Genomic DNA, 15,026 nt, shown 5'->3' with positions numbered 1-15,026 from the left:
AGAACTGACTAGTACACCAGCTCTGTGCCTCACCAACTGCGTAACCTGGGGCAGATTTTTTAACCCAATGAAGTTCCAGCTGCCTCATCTACAGAATGGGAATGATAATAGGGGGTACCTCACAAAGTTCTTGTGAGAATTCAGTGTGGTAATGCGTCCATGTAGTCAACTCGCATCTCTTGAGCACCCACTATGTGCAAAACACTGAACTATGTACAAGAGCTACAGGACGAAGGAGACACGTGGTCCTTGGCCTCTAACATGTAGTCTAGCTTTCGATGTGGGATAACAATGAAGTCATGCTAAAATGCATATGAAACACAGAGTTCTGGGGGCCCAGACTTTTCTTGCAGATCCCTTCTGCCACCCTTAGGATTTTCCAGACCCAGACTTGTTCTGGAGTAAAGAGGGTGTCACTGCTGGTGAGAGAGTGGCTGGGGGGTGGGGGGAAGGAATGGGACTGAGGTCAAAAGACAGCAAGATAGCTCTTCTGAATTCTGAAACTCTGGACACTTAGCCTCCATCTGCCTTCTTACCACATCTACTAACATCTCTATTTCAGTGCTTCTCTTCTGCCCCTTCCTGGCCCAGAGCACTTTCACTATGAGTACTGGAAGCCTACAATTAGTATCTCCTCCATGCACTTTACTTTTTTATTACTTGAGTATAGCTGACACACAATGCTACATTAGTTTCAGGTGTACAACATAGTTATTGAACAAGTTTATGCATTATGCTTTGTTCACCACATTTAAATACACCCTCCTCTTATAAAGACTAGTAGGTTGAACGCATAGGAATGATTTCAGAAGACTGGAAATTGAATCCCATACTCAATTCCACTTCTCTTTGAAATTCTACGTTTACAGATTCATCCTTTGGACTTAGTTTTTAAAAGAAAATTTACCAGAAGAAGGGCAGCAAGGATAGTTAGTTATCTGCACTTTAATGGGAATGAATTCTCAAGATCTTTGCAGGAGAGGTTTTGCTAAGAAAGCAAAGCTTAAAGTTGAGAACAGTTGAAAAACATAAGAAGTGCTCCCAGAAAGGAAAAAGCTGGAACTTCACAACTTTGCTTGAGGCCATGTGAATGTGGGCCACATGCCTCTCATTGTTCCCACAGCAAGGACCTACTGTGTGCAGAAAGAAGGCCCCCGAGGGAAGGTCTGGGTGTGTGGGACTGCCACCTCCTCACTTTTCTTACTTAGAAAAGATGGCCCTGAGCCCAGGAGTGGAGAGCTGACTGGTTAGCCTGGGAACACCCCTCTGGAATGGGGAGTGAGCAGGGGATTAACAATCTGGATTCTCCTTCCTCCCACCCTCCCATGCTCTCCATCAGAGGTTGGCCTCCCAGGGTGTAGAGCAGAGTAGACAAGGGTGGGGGATGGAAAATGGAAAATAAGTAGTCCAAGCGCTTTTACTTCTGTCAGTAGAGTGTGCTAAAGTAAAAGAGACAAGTAGCCAGAAGGTAGCGTCATTCTTTAATTGGAAAAGCCACTTTTTCCTCAGTTGTATCCTGCACTTTGAGCAGGGCTTCTCCAAGTGCAGCCAACACCATGACCCAGGTGGAAGAATTGAAGCTCACAGAATTCCATGGGCCTGATCTTAGCTGGGGAGGGAGTTCATTCTTTTAAACCAGCATTCCAAACTCTTCAAGTAAGACATTCACAAAGATCCACCCTTCTACCACTTAGGGATAAGATTAAGTTCTCCGGGGATCAGATGATCCCTAGGAATCAAGAGCTCTGGGCTGTGGGGGTGAGAAGACCGCTGGTTGTTTTTGTTCTGACACAGCTGTGGGTCACAAGGTTCTTACACAAGCTTTGAGGTGGCCTGTCATGCCACGAGCCCTTCCTTCCCCTCAGCCAGTGGTGATGACTCAGATTTCAGAAAGGAGTTCAACCAGTAGATTCATCTTGGGGCACTTCTCAGCCATTTTCTAGATTAACATTAAGAGCTAGTTCCAGACCTGATTGAAAAGCCTGGACACTCACTCCCCAGGCTCTGCTTGAAATACTCCAGTGAATTCAGCCTAGAATATGATTAATATACTACCTTAAGGGGGTCATTAGCAGGGACAAAGAAAGAAAGCTGTGGAGACTTGTGGTTTAAGGTTTTGAAATACAACATACATGTAATTCTACTATCCGCCCAAACCTCATCAGCAGGAGGGCAAAGGGATTAAAAAAAAAGAAAGAAAAAAAAAAAGGCCAAACCCCACAAGGACGAAGAAAACGGAAGAGAGGGTAGCAGGCTTGAGATAGCAATACTATTATGGAAGATGGAAAGTGATCTCATAGACCAGACAAAGTGGAAACCTAAGTTGGCTGGGCTTTGGGGTGTGTGTGTGTAGCTCAAAGGACTTCCTCTGTGCTAAGCTCTAGTCTAAGTGTTGAAGGTGCATTAAGTCATATAATCCCCCAACAATGCTAGAATTTTTGCCCTGATTTTGGAGATGAAGCACAGACGGGTTAGATAACTTGCCCAGGTCACACAGCAGAAGCTGCAGAGGTGTGGCCCAGAGACCACGCTCTATAGCCTCACAGTGATTAGCAAGTGATTAGCTGCACCAAACCCCAAGCGATCTCCAGACCTGAAATACCAGGGAGCTTCAAAATGGGGCTGAAAACGGAATTGCTGGGAAGCCCATATGCAGAGACAGACCCTCAGACTCCTTCACTATTTTACTCACGCCAGGCAACTGTCCCTGTGCTCCCTGGTAGGATGCCGTTGGTTTATTTTCTGGAGGCATTACCCAGTTGAGGATGGTGCGAGACACCTATGAAAACAGGAGAAGTCAGTGAAAGATTGTGAATTGACTGGTGAGACTGCGCAGATCCTTTCCCCATTTAATTCCCATGTGCTGGCAGTGAGGTTTACACACCCCAGGCAGGGACTGGGGGCTCTGTAGGAGTTCTAGACAGAACTAGAGAGAAGGAACATGACATTGACATTTGAAGATCCTCTGATGAAACAGTGGGCTCACCAAATGATGGGCCCTGCCCATAGACCCAGGGTTCGCACAAGCTTCTAGCAGCTTTTTGGTATCTTCTTTTTTTTCCACCTCCATTTTATTATGGAATTATTCATTATATTTCCAAATATAATGAACACCCATATACCTACCTCTTAAGTTCTACAATAGTTAGCATCTTAACATATTTGCTTTATCTTTATTTATTTATTTTTTTAATAAATGTTTATTCATGTTTGAGAGAGAGAGAGCATGATCAGTGGATGGGGCAGAGAGAGACAGGGAGAGAGAGAATCCCAAGCAGGCACCGCGACGCCAGTGCAGAGCCCGATGCGGGGCTTGAACTCATGAACCATGAGATCATGACCTGAGCTGAAGTCAGACACTTAAGTGACTGAGCCACCCAAGTGCCCCTTTGCTTTATCTGTATCTTTAGGTAGAAGTGTATACATACGTTGTTTCTCTGAACCATTTGAAAATGAGCTGCAGACATTATGATATTTCACCCTTGCATATTTCAGTATAAGGACATCATCATACATAATTAAAATCCACATATAATCCATGGTCAGGCTTAAGAAAATTTAAAATAATTCCCTAATATATTCTAATATTCAATCCATATTCAAATTTCCCCCATTGTTCCTAGAATGTCATTGCATTTGGTTATTATGTCTCTTTATTCTCCTTCCTAGAACAGTCCTCTTCCTTTTATTTGCCCCACAGTGTTATCTTTTTTGAAGGGACCAGGCCACTTAACTGAAGGAGGGTCCTGATTGTTTCCTTGTGGTATCATTTAACTTGTCCCTGTATCTCTTGTAAATGCTGTCAACTGGAATTTAGATCTAAAGGCCTGAATACATTCAGATAAGGTGTTTTTGGCAAGTCCTATAGGTGAAGCTTTCCACCTCATATTGCATCCCATCAGGAGATAACATCTGCATATCTTACTAGTGGTGAAGCCAAGTTTGGTGAAGGCAGGGACTGCTAGACCTGTCTACTGTAAAGCCACACTTTGCCCTTCACGAGGGCCATGGATAATGCCTGGCACAGTGTGGATGTCCTGGGCAAGGCATTACTCAAATGAAAACAGACAATAAAGGTTGACAGAACTTGTGACAAAGAGCCTCCAACATGAAAGAGAGAGACAAAACAAAAGTAACTCAGGAAAAAGAGATCATTGCAGGAAACAAAAGAAAACTTCCCACAAACAATAAATATCCTTAGAAATAGTCGGGGCACCTTGGTGGCTCAGTTGGTTAAGTGACTGACTCTTGATTTCAGCTCAGTTCATGATCTTACAGTTCATGAGACTGAGCCCTGCGTAAGACTCCACACTGACAGTGCGGAGCCTGTTTGGGATTCTCTCTCTCCCTCTTCCTCTGTCCCTCCCCCGATCACACTCTCTCTTTCTCTCTCTCTTAAAAATAAGATGAACTTAAAAATATGTATGTCCTTGGAAATAAGAATAGATATCACACCCATGAGGCAAATTGCTATAAAAAATATTTAGATAACAAGAAAGAGTTCTTGGAATCTACATGGAAAAATCTAACACAAAGTTGGGAGATGAAGTAGAAATAAAAATCCCCTAAAAAATAGAATAAAATATAAGGGATATAGAACAGGAAATTAAAACATAAGAATACTAGAGAACTAGTCCAAAAGTTTGGCATCAGAATAATGGGTATGCCAGAAATACAAAAAAGTAAAGGGGGATGAATTATCAGAAATATAAAACATGAACATTTCCCAGAACATATGAATTTCTACCTTGAAAGGGTCTATAGAGGGCCTAATACAAATACATTTTATAAAGATAAATACAAAAACTTAATACTGGGAAATTTCAGAACATCCTAAAAAAGAAAAACAGGTCATATACAATAGATCAAGAATCAGAATAGCATTAAACTTCTTTTTTAAAAAAAAATTTTTAATGCTTTTTTTTAAAATTTTTTGTGTGTTTATTTATTTCTGAGACAGAGAGAGAAAAAGAGAGCATGAGTGGGGGAGGGGCAGAGAGAGAGGGAGACAGAATTAGAAGCAGGCTCCAGGCTCTGAGCTGTCAGCACAGAGCCTGACACGAGGCTCAAACTCACATGAGATCATGACTTGAGCTGAAGTTAGTCGCTCAACTGACTGAGCCACCCAGGTGCCCAATGTTTTTTTTTTTTTTTTTTTTTTTTTTGAGAGAGAGAGAGACATAGTGAGAGTGGGGGAGGGGTAGAGACAGAGGGAGACACAGAATCCGGAGCAGGCTCCAGGTTCTGAGCTGTCAGCACAGAGCCTGACTCGGGGATTGAACCCACAAACCATGAGATCATGACCTAAGCCGAAGTCAGATGCTTAACCGACTGAGCCACCCCAGTGCCCCAGAATAGCATTAAACTTCTTAATAACTACACTGAAATCTTAAAGGATAATGGAGCAAGGCCTTCAAAGTTCTGAGAGCAATTAAATTAATTAATTAATTAAAATGTGTATGTATTCATTTTGAGAGAGAGAGATAGGGAGAGGGGCAGAGAAAGGGGAGAGAGTCAGATGCTTAACTGACTAAGCCACTCAGGCACCCAAGAGCAATTTTAGCAATGAAACTGGACTATATCCCCTAGAATAAAATAAATATCTATGAATCCATGCTGATGTGAAGAATAAATGGATGACTAAATAAATGTAAGAGAAGGGACAGCTCTACCTTACAAAAATTCCATGAACAAATGTAAAAGGAGGAAAACAGAAAATTACCATTAAGAACATTATAGTAATAATTGTTGTAGGCAAGATTCACCAATTGAGGCTAAAATTAGTGGGTGAAAGTTTGAAGATAAACAGGATATCTGCATAGTTTTAAAGTATATTCACCAGAGGTTCCTCAAAAAATTAAAAATAGAGCCACCATATGATCCAGTAATCACATTATCGAGTATTTACTCAAAGAATATGAAAACACTAATTTGAAAGGATATATGCACCCCTATGTTTATCACAGCATTGTTTACAATAGCCAAATTAATGGAAGCAGTCCAAGTGTTCTTCAATAGATGAATGGATAAAGAAGAGGTGGTGGAATATCATTCAGAGAAATGAATGAAATCTTGCCATTTGCAACAACATGGAAGGAGCTAGAGAGTATAATGCTAAGTGAAATAAGTCAGTCAGAGAAAGACAAATGCCATATAATTTCACTCATATGTGGAATTTAAGAAACAAAACAAATGAACAAAAGGTAAAAAAGAGAGATAAACCAAAAAAACAGACCCTTAACTATAAAGAACAGACAGATGGTTACAAGGTGGAGGAGGGGGATGGATGAAAGAGATGATGTGGATTAAGAAGTGCACTTGTGATGAGCACCGGGTGATGTAACGAAATGCTGAATCACTATATTGTACACCTGAAACTAACGTAGCATTGTATGTTAACTATAATGAAATTAAAGTAATAATAATAAAAACTATGCCCACCACTATATTTATTAATTATGAAAAGAAAAATCTCCACTTACAGTGGAGAAAACTGGCCCAAACCATATAGCCAAGTGGTCAATATTAACATCGTCAGTAATAAGTTATACCACCTTCACACACCCCTGATCGGATGCACTAAGAAGGGCATTCTTGCAAAAAAATTTCTTGCCAAAATTCCGTCACCTCAGTCTAATTATGAGAAATCAGAAAAATATAAATTGTGGGATGTTCTACCAAATAACTGACCACTATTCTTCAAAACTGTTAAGATCATGAAAGACAAAGTAAAACTAAGGAACTGTTCCAGATTGGAAGAGACTAAGTAGACTCCACAACTAGATGTAATGTGGGATCCTAGAATGGACCCTGGAAAAATAAAATGACATTATTGGGAAAACTGATGAAATCCATAGTCTGTAACTCACTTAATACTAGTGTATCCAAATTAATGTCTTCGTTTTTATCATTGTACCATGGCTATGTTAGATGTTAGCATGGGGGGAAGCTCGGTAAAGGCATTACATAGAATGCTAATGTTTTTGCAACATTTCTGAAAGTCTAAAATTAAATTCAAAATAAAAAGTAAGAAAAGAGACATTCTGAGGGAAAATTATTGCCAACCTAGAATGTTATACCTAAGCAAACTATCAATCAATCATGCAGATGGAATAATGACATTTCAGACAAGTAAGGTCTCAAGAACCTTTTCTCAGGAGGCTATGAGTAGTTGTGCTCCCTCAAGAGGACAGACCAAAATGAAGACACAGGATGCAGGTAGCATGGAATTCAACACTAGAGGGTAGCAAAGGAGTTTCCAGAACAACAGCTATGCAGAGGCGTCCATAGCAACCTGTATAGCTGGAAGCAAGAGAACGAATGGTTCCCAGCAGGCTGTTTCAAGCCATCAGACAAAAGAAACTAACAGTTGACCTTATGCTTCATTGTATCAGTGAAGTTTTCAGTATTGACAGTTTAGGTTGTCTTATTGATAAGTATGTGGAAAACCAAGCAAACAAATATGCAAAGAAGGGCAATTATCAAAAGGTTGCACTGAAAAGAAATGTAACCATAGTATATTAAATGGCCCAGTTGTGAACAATTTTTTTTTCATATTCACAACAATGTGCATACCAACTATTCATTGAACCAAACTATCTATATTGGGAATACGGGGGAAGGGATATATGTGTGGGGGTGGAAATGGGGGACAGTGCAAGAGAGTTAAATTCTTACCTTCCAAGGTAAGAAAAAAAATAGGTTGTGTCTAAAGTTGAAAAATCAAGAAACAGCAACAGAAACATGGGGGAAGAAAGCAGGGAAAACATCAGAACACACAGCTAAAACAGTTGTTGTCTTGGGTAAGGCAGATCCTCACCTGGCTGCTCCAGGGGCTCTCACTCCCTCAGTGCTTTCGTTGGTGCACATTTGTCAGAGCATAAAGGTTCACCACCCTTAGCCATGGAAGAGTTACTTGGTCGCCATGTTGCCCTTCTGCTGCCTGCTCCCTCTACACTCCTCGGGAACACTCTGGGTGGCGTCCTGGTTCTCTGGCTCAGGGAGCCTGTGAGCATCTTGAAGAGCTTCCCAGGAGAGAACTGTTGTGAAAAACAATCACTAGACAGTGAAGATGTGAAGACACAGGAGAATCCTCTCTCCTCGCCTGTTGCCCTAGGATGGCTCAGCTACTAGGCAGACAGGAATGTAGCAGAAAGCCAGGGCTGAATGGAATTAGGACTGGGAAGATGGGCCAACCGGGGCTGTTCCCCCCACCCACACACACACTTTTTTTTTTCCTTTCAGACTTACCTTCAAGAGTTTCCCAGGACTTCTGGGTTCCCTGGAGCATCTCTGCAACAAAATGCTGCTGTAGCAATGGTCAGAAGTAACCCTTTAGCTCTTTCCTATGTACCACAGGTGAGCATGGTGGTACTATCGGCCCCAGTTCTTCACTCCTTTCTCCACCCACTCCCTTACTATAGCCTCATCATGGATGGAGTGTCCTTTCGCAGGGACTTTGAGCTTGGCCATGTGACTTTCTTTGGCCAATGGCTGGTAGTAGACGTGACACAGCAGGGATGGAAGTGTTTTGCACACTGGGACTTCTCTCTTCTGCTTCTGCTGGCACCATCAGAAGAACAAGCTTTGGTTAGTCTGCTAAGGAGGACAGGATGAGAGACATGTAGAGCAAAGCCACCAACGTGGTCCAGAGACCTGATGTGAGAGGCAGAGCCACTCAGCCATTGCAGCTGGAGCAGAGTTGACCAGCTGAGCCCAATTCAGATCAGCCAAATCCCAGACAACACACAGAGCTCTGAAGACAAATGCTTATTGTTGCATTGAACTGAGGAGACTTTTGTGGGTTGTTTTGTTTTTTTTTTTTTTTTTTTTTTTACCCCCTTGGCGCTAGCTGACTAACACAGGCACTGAACTGTTTTATATCAAGATTTCACAAGCTTATAAAATAATGCTCAGGGATGGTATTCCAAGTATGAGTCAGGAAAACAGCTTAAATCATTTATGAGCTAAGGAAAGGAGTTATAGCTTCAGAAAGGTGTGGCAGATGGCAAAGATATCCTACCTTACTTAAGCGTATGCTTTACCCTTTAAACCCAAGAGAGTCCAACATAAATGCAGTCATGTCAAGGGAATATGCCTCCCTGGATGTGGAGGGGGAGAGCACAGTGACATTGGCTACTTCTCAGTTTTAAGTTGTGTGAAATTGCACTTTAAAATTCTGACATTCCTTGGTCTTCCAATTTCACATGTTCTTGGGGTGTCCCTGGCCACAAAACTCTTTCCCATCCTGGCGATGTTTTGTTGATCCAACGTGAACGCAAGGATTAGATGGTGTGCTGAGAGCAGGTTTTAGAAAGAGGCGAAGAGCAGGCAATGGAATTCAGAGGCCAGAGATCCTGGGATGGACTCAAAGCAGAGGCTCCAGTATGATGATCACAAAGCAGAGAGGAAGAAACCATCATGAAACAGAGGGGGAAATGCACCTTGGCTGGACAGGACCCGCTGGGACCTAATCACACCCAGGCCCATAACAAGCATCCCCATCCAGGCAGCAGTGTTGGCTCTTCTTGGACCAGGGCTGACAGGTGGGAGAGACTGGGTGGTGAGAATCCTGTGTGGGACTATGGACAGGAGGAAAACCAGAGAGGAAGGACAGGTATATTTGAGGGCTGTGGTCTACAACTGGTTTGGATTTAAGAAAAAACAAAAATGGAGTAAGACATTTTCAGACTGCCAGCCAGGATAGCCAGGGCTAAAGTCTTCCAAATCAGGAATGAAGCTGTATGAGACCTGTTCACCTAATAAAAGGTTCCTGCCAGGCCCAGGGCATTCCAAGCAGAAGTCAGGGAGCACAGGATAAGGAACCAGAAGGGAAGAAAGCAGGAAAAACAAGCAGCTCACTCTCCAATGGGATCCCAGCTCGAAGGTGAACTGCACCCTCTGGGTGTCAATCTGAGTGGACAGTGAAGATGGGAAGACACAGGAGAATCCTCTCTCCTCTCCTGTTGCCTTAGGATGGCTATTAGGCAAACAGGAACGTGGCAGAGTGCCAGGGCTGAGTGGGATTAGGACTGGGGAGATGGGCCAACTGGGGCTGGCTCATTATGGGATGAGCTCAGGTCCACTTTGGGGAGGGATCGGTATCCTAGGAGATGCCATCTGGGGTGGAATGCGGCCATGAGTCAAGGCAGCTGACAGCTCTCAGGAGGTAGCTATGCTTCCCAAAGTGGGTTCTGTGGAGCTCTAATCTGAAGGACAGGAAGTGCTGTTGACTTGAAAAGAGGCCTCCATGGTCCAACAAACTTGGGAAATCCTGGGTTTGATGAAATTAAACAGGTTTTTCCACTAGAGGACATCTCAGAGCTCTTAATATGATGATGGGAATCACCAATCTTAGAGACTGATCCCAACCATGGAACTCTTTCTACACAGAATATGACATTGAACTAGCGAGATATGGACAACAACCACTTTCAGCATGGGGGCCGGGAAGGAACAGGGGGCCAGTACTCACAGGGAAAGGACCTGGTTCCTTATATGTCGGCACCAACACCACCACTGACCGCCAAGGTCCTCTTCACTGGCTAGGTCTACTTAGGCTTTCAGGGTCAACAGGCAAATGAGCTGAGGCTCGAGACAGATTCTGCCCACCCCCCAGGGAAATGGCTCACTAAACAAAGAAAAGCAGGGAGTGATCCAGTGAAAAGGTATGTAGGCACCCAGCCGGGAGGCTGGAACCCAGTGGGCCCACAGATCCATGGTGTGAAACACCAGGATCACACTGACAGCAGCCCCTCCCCATCAGCTGGAGACCTCGCGGCTCACGGAGGCATGCCTGGGCTCCAGAGATGCTGGGGCAGCCGTGGAGAGGACAAGCCCAGGGGGTCCAGCTCAGCTGCTCCAGGTAAAATGCAGGAGAGCTTGACTTGGATTGACTTGGATCGTAGCTCTCGCCCACTCCCTCACTGCAGAAAGCTCGGTCACTTCATTGTTCCCGTCTCTCCAGGTCTCTCATGGTGCTGATACCATTCTATCCAAGTGCTGGTGAAAACACCCTCTTCCCTGAAGCGCAGACAGAATGTTTCCTTGGAAAGGAAACAGATGCCAAGGACAAGGCATCACAAAAGCATTTGCAGCACCAAATAGTTGTACCAGGGAACTCAAATCCAGGTTCGGAGGGTCCGATTGACAAAGCATCTGGGCACACAGCCTTTTCCATTTTTACCTTTGTTTCTCTCTCTGATGTGCCTGCTCGGAAGCCCCAGGTTTGAGCACCTGGTGAGTTTAACAGTTGGTTCGGAGATTGTCTCTTGTGTGAGGGCAGCGGCAGTGTCATATATTTAGGGCCTGGCCCTGGACACATACAAAGCCAAATAAATGTGTGAGAATTTTTTTTTTTTTTTTGAGAGAGAGGGCGCAACTGAGTGAGGGGGGAGTGGGAGAGAGAGAAAGAGAGAGAGAGAGAGAAGCCAGGGCTCACCCAAAGCAGGGCTCAAGCTCACCTGAAGCAGGACTTGAACTCACGAACCGTGAGAACATGAGCCGAAGACAGATGCTTGACCGACTGGGCCAGCCAGGCTCCCGACCGTGTGAGCTTTCATTTGGATGAGAACAGTTTATTGCGTATTTTATTAGACATCCTCACAGCTGCATGTGCCAAGGACCACGATTCTCAGTTTGGGGATAAGGACAGAAGTTAAACATCTTGCCCTGAATCCCGACACTGGTGAGCAGCACAAGTGGGTTCTAACTCAGCACGGCTGGTGGCAAAGCCAGGACAGCCCAGCTTCAGGTTCCACCGTGTGCACGTCCTGTGACATCAGGTAATCGCTCACCTTTCTCCACCAGGTTCTTCCGTACGAGGAAGATAGATGATAGTTGCTGACCACAGAGTTCACGGGATCATTGTGAGGATCCAATAACACAGTGCACGGAGAAGTGCTTTGAAATGGAATGAGTATGCACTCAGGGCGTTAATAATATCCAGTCGCTTTCCTAGATACCAAACAACCCGGGCATCCCAAAGGTATCGCGGTCTCCAGCTCGCGCTTCCTGACTGGCTAGGAAAAGGAAAAAGGCAAAGACATGCCAGAAAACATACATGGTTTCTGAAGTGAAGACCCCTGTACCAGGAGCCTGAAAGCCCACAGGAAGTTAAGGAAGAGACCCCACAAGTGGGAGGCTTTGAACTTAAACCTTGGAAGAGCTGAATCCCCGAGGCCTCACCTTTGCTTCCTACCCCCACCCAAACCTGCTAAAGGCCCCAGACACTAAAAATACCCTGGCCACCTGCTGCCCAGGGAGGCAGTAAATCACAGGTCCTCGAGCACCAGAATCCAGGCCAGGCCCGGCCTAACACGACCAATGGCAGCTGACAAGGCCCCACAGGTAAGTGCACTTCTTCCCACGCAGGCTGTTATCATTAGCTTGTCCACTGCTCAGTTGGGAGGACGGTGCCCCGAGGAACTGGGGATGATGTTGAAGGGTTCTTGGGCCAGAGGTGCTAACTGGATGTGTGGTGATCAGGGAGAAGTGTGTCATGGGGAGGGGCTCCCAGGGAAAGGGGAGCAGCTCCTGTGGTGAGTGGCAGCTATATGACATAAAATAAACTCATCTCCCCCAAATCCACAGATCACGGCCTCAACTGCTGTCCTATTACTCTGGGGCCACCAGATGTCACTGTTACAGGGAGCATGAATATTTGTGGTCCGGTCCTGGGACAGGCACTGAATTTACGAAGACAGTTTAAATCGTGGGCGCTCATGGGGACACCAGTGACACCCATGTCTTGCTTCCAGTTCTTAAGTTCTCACTAGTGAGATCATGTCCGCAGGTACCACTATCAGTCCAATCCCCAAAATGTAATTAAAAAAATGCCAAAAATTTGTTTGCCTTTTACTGTTAGTACAGTACCATGAATCAGAAATGAGAAGCCAAACAAAATGTTTAATTTACTTTTTACTGAAATGCATCATCAACAAACACATTTGCAGGGAACAAGTAGTGTGCTATCCTGTGGTGTTGCTCAAATTTGGAAAAGTGGGGACCCCCGAGTGTCCTCTACTTTGTCACCCCTCTCCCTAAAAAACACACTGCATTTTATAAGTTAATTGCTGTCACCTGACCTCTTGGTCCAACCAGTGAGAAGTACTAACAGGACAATACAAAACACAAAGCCAAACAATGAAATTGAGAGACGACTCAAGTTTAATGAATAGACTCAGATGATCAGAAAAGCATTTTAGGCCAAGTTTTTTAGATCATAAGAAAATAAGCAAAGTTGAATAACTTCATGACTTATAAGCTCTGGGAATATGTCTAACACTGCTGGAATAGAAAGAACACTGGGTCCTACCTCACTTAAAAGCTATGTGGTCTTGGGCAGTTATCTAAGCCCTCTTGAGCCTCCTTGGGTGGACCTCTCCAAGGCTCCCTTAAGCAGTACAAGAATCTAGGATTCTAAGTGTGGCCTCGAGGCCCCTGTGCAGTTGTGAAGGTGGATGTCAAAAATAACAATATAAGGCCACCCAGGGCCATTTAAGGGACACAGACAAGGGCTGCAAGAATTCAGTCTTTGCCTCTGACTCTAAAGGGACTGCGGAAGGCTTCTGGAAGGGAAGGGATTAAACACGTAGGACGTAATACTGCAGCAGGCTCAGCACAGTTGATCCCTCCCTTGAAGAGCTGGGATGTGGCCAATCAAATATTTTAAGATGTCAACTTGATCTGTGTCAACATAAGCATCAACGGAAACTAGTTTCCAAAAATAAATGATAACTGCTACCTATCAACCTCTGTAGGTGCATGGATTTCTCAAGAATGGGGCCATGTTCTGTAATATTATCCACAGCTGGGTCCGTAGGACCGCTGCTTCTTGATGATCAGCTGACGGCAAGGGAGAGAGAGGAAGGAAGGGGTGTGAACGCCCTACTTCAAAGGCTGAAGTCTCCCCAAAATGTTAATAATACATGCACAGACAAGAGCTTGAGAAACAGAAACTAAATTTGTAATAGTGGTTCTTCCTGATGATACTGGGCATGTTTGTTTTCTTTTTGCTTATCTGAATTTTCCATTTCTCAGCAATGAAAATGTATCAGTTGTATAATACATTTTTTATGCAAATACATTTGGGAAGGGTAATACATCACACTAGGATCAATTATTGATACCTTAAGATTAATTAATGGATGTGATTTGTTTCCTACAATGAAGTGGCGATGGGAAATGGATTTTGTTAGGTCTGGGGTCTGTGTCAAGCAATGGAAAGGGGGAAGGGAAGGTGTAGAGATTCTAAAAGGGCAGTAGGTGGAGAAGCCTCACAGTTAGCTCACATTATGCTTAGGCCTGCCAGGCCCTCCCTGTTACCTCACAGGCATTTAACTAAAATTAAAGATAGCAACAGTTTACCTTGTTCATGCAAGCCTTGCCCAATTATTCTCTTTATATATGATTTATCCTTAGATTCAAACTCTAGCTTCCATAACAAACAAGAAAAGGTTCGTGGATTTTAATAATTAAAAAGAAAAAATTTTTTAATGTTTATTTATGTTTGAGAGACAGAGAGAGACAGAGAGTGGGCAGGGGAGGGGCAGGGAGAGAGGGAAACACAGAATCCCAAGCAGGCTCCAGGCTCCAAGCCGGCAGCACAGAGCCCGACGTGGGGCTCGAACTCACGGACCGCGAGATCATGACCTGAGCGAAGTCGGACGCTAAACTGACTGAGCCACCCAGGCGCCCCCAATAATAATTTTAAAATAAACAAAGGATTCTTCCCCAAACTTTTTGCATTTTGTCTTCAATCAAACCTGTCTCTGACAAAGTATTATTTTACAATTTCATACTTTGCAATCTGTGGACCTTTCCCGGAGCCCTGGTGCTAGGACTCCAGGAGTTGTAGAGTTGACATAATTAAATGCAAGGAAACGATCACCTACACCGTGAATTTAGATTGGTTATGCTGATCATCTGCCTCAACATTACCTGGAAAGGAAGAATCTGCAAAGGAAATTTACAGTGTAAATAATACTGGGGACGGGACAGCCTGTTTGCAGGAATGTGGTTACCTA

General features: G+C 44.1%; 2 long non-coding RNA genes across 2 annotated transcripts; one reads left to right on the top strand and one right to left on the bottom strand.

The window, feature by feature from the left end:
• Positions 1-639: 639 nt before the first annotated feature.
• On the bottom strand, positions 640-11,863 carry LOC122481996. The gene is made up of 3 exons (XR_006296975.1): positions 8,251-11,863; positions 7,820-8,039; positions 640-2,779 (listed from the first exon to the last, which is right to left on the bottom strand). It is a non-coding gene; the product is annotated as an uncharacterized LOC122481996 (long non-coding RNA).
• A 368-nt stretch (positions 11,864-12,231) lies between these two features.
• Positions 12,232-12,826, top strand: LOC122482000. The gene is made up of 2 exons (XR_006296976.1): positions 12,232-12,348; positions 12,592-12,826. It is a non-coding gene; the product is annotated as an uncharacterized LOC122482000 (long non-coding RNA).
• The last annotated feature ends 2,200 nt before the right edge of the window (positions 12,827-15,026 follow it).

This window comes from Prionailurus bengalensis, chromosome A1 (genome assembly GCF_016509475.1).
Source record: "Prionailurus bengalensis isolate Pbe53 chromosome A1, Fcat_Pben_1.1_paternal_pri, whole genome shotgun sequence".
Classification (NCBI taxonomy): Eukaryota; Metazoa; Chordata; class Mammalia; order Carnivora; family Felidae; genus Prionailurus; species Prionailurus bengalensis.
The sequence above is the reverse complement of the archived record's forward strand: the minus strand, read 5'-3'. Positions and strand labels throughout refer to the sequence as shown.